Raw genomic sequence first — 1,437 nt, 5'->3', positions numbered from 1 at the left:
GAGGTTCGAGGTAGTATCATGTATGACATCTACATATCTAATTTAGCAGCCAGTCGTAGAAATCATTGTCTACACAAAGGGATTACTGGTCGAAAATCCTAGCAAAGCACGCGATGGATAGTAAACACGCTGCTACTAGCTAGATTAGCAGCAGCGCAGGAAAGAACAAACGCTACAGCTATGTGGCTTAGCAACAGCACACGTCGCACGCGCTACTGCGTGGTGACCCGCGCTACTAGTGGTCATTAAACCGCGCTACTATTAGGGTTTTCCCTAGTAGTGGTAGATTCACTCATTTTGTTCCGTATGTAGCCTATAGTGGAATCTCTAGAAAGACTTATATTTAAGAACGGAGGTTCGAGGTAGTATCATGTATGACATCTACATATCTAATTTAGCAGCCAGTCGTAGACATCATTGTCTACACAAAGGGATTACTGGTCAAAAATCCTAGCAAAGCACGCTGGCAGGCACACAACAATACAAGAGAGAGAGACGCACTTACAAGATCATAGCAATGCCTCAGTCCAGGATCTTGGTTTTCCAAGCTTTTAGATCCATAAGAAACATCGTCCTTGTAGTTTTTGCCAGCTGCATACCAGGTAACACCGACCTGTTAGTATATTTGAAGTATATCGGGCAGGTGATGCTGGACGGGTTTAAAGGTGACAAGTACCTAGGCTGTGGCGGGTGCTTGGCATCTTGCCATACGGTGGGAATCAGGTTAGAAACGTCAAGGGTGATGACGCTGCGCTGGCTGTCATGGTCCGGTAAGGAGATCTAGAACCATTGAGTAGGGTGTTTGTGGAGCGGCTTCGGTAGGGTGGACTATAGTGTGGGCGAAGCGAATCTGTGGCCGTGGACGAGGGCGTCGGTGAAGCTGCTCCGGAGGTTGGATGAGGGCGCGAGGAATAAGATCTGAGGCCGTGGACTGGTGAGTTAGCAAAGCGGCCCCGGTAGGATGGCGAATGGTATAGGAGAAGCTACTCCGGTAGGGTTGATGATGGTGTCGGCGAAGCGGCTCCGGTAGGGTTGGGAAGGTGTCGGCAAAGAGGATAAGAGGCTGTCGACGGGGGCATCGGTGGGGCAGCTCCGGGGGGGTGGATGAAGCGACCCTGGTGGGTAGTATGAATCAGCCGCTGCAGATGCGTTGCGGTTGGCGAGAGTACCGGCGAAGCAGTTCCGGTGTCGTGGACAAGGCCGGCACTGAATGGGCTATGGTACAGTGGTGATGAGCAATCTACTTGTTTCTAGGGGAGGTGGGAGGGGTAGATGCGGCCACAGAAGCAGATCCAGTGAGGTGGATGCCGCTGGCAGTGAATGGGCTCTGGTACACCGGTGGATGAGCAGTCTAGGGTTTCGAGATGGGAGGGGTAGAAAGGCCGATGAAGTACAGACGACGTGATGTAAGATGCTCTGGTGCTGTGGAGTTAGTCG

Source organism: Triticum aestivum, unplaced genomic scaffold, assembly GCF_018294505.1.
Source record: "Triticum aestivum cultivar Chinese Spring unplaced genomic scaffold, IWGSC CS RefSeq v2.1 scaffold4B_scf_1981, whole genome shotgun sequence".
NCBI classification, from domain to species: Eukaryota; Viridiplantae; Streptophyta; class Magnoliopsida; order Poales; family Poaceae; genus Triticum; species Triticum aestivum.
Note: the sequence above shows the minus strand (reverse complement) of the source record.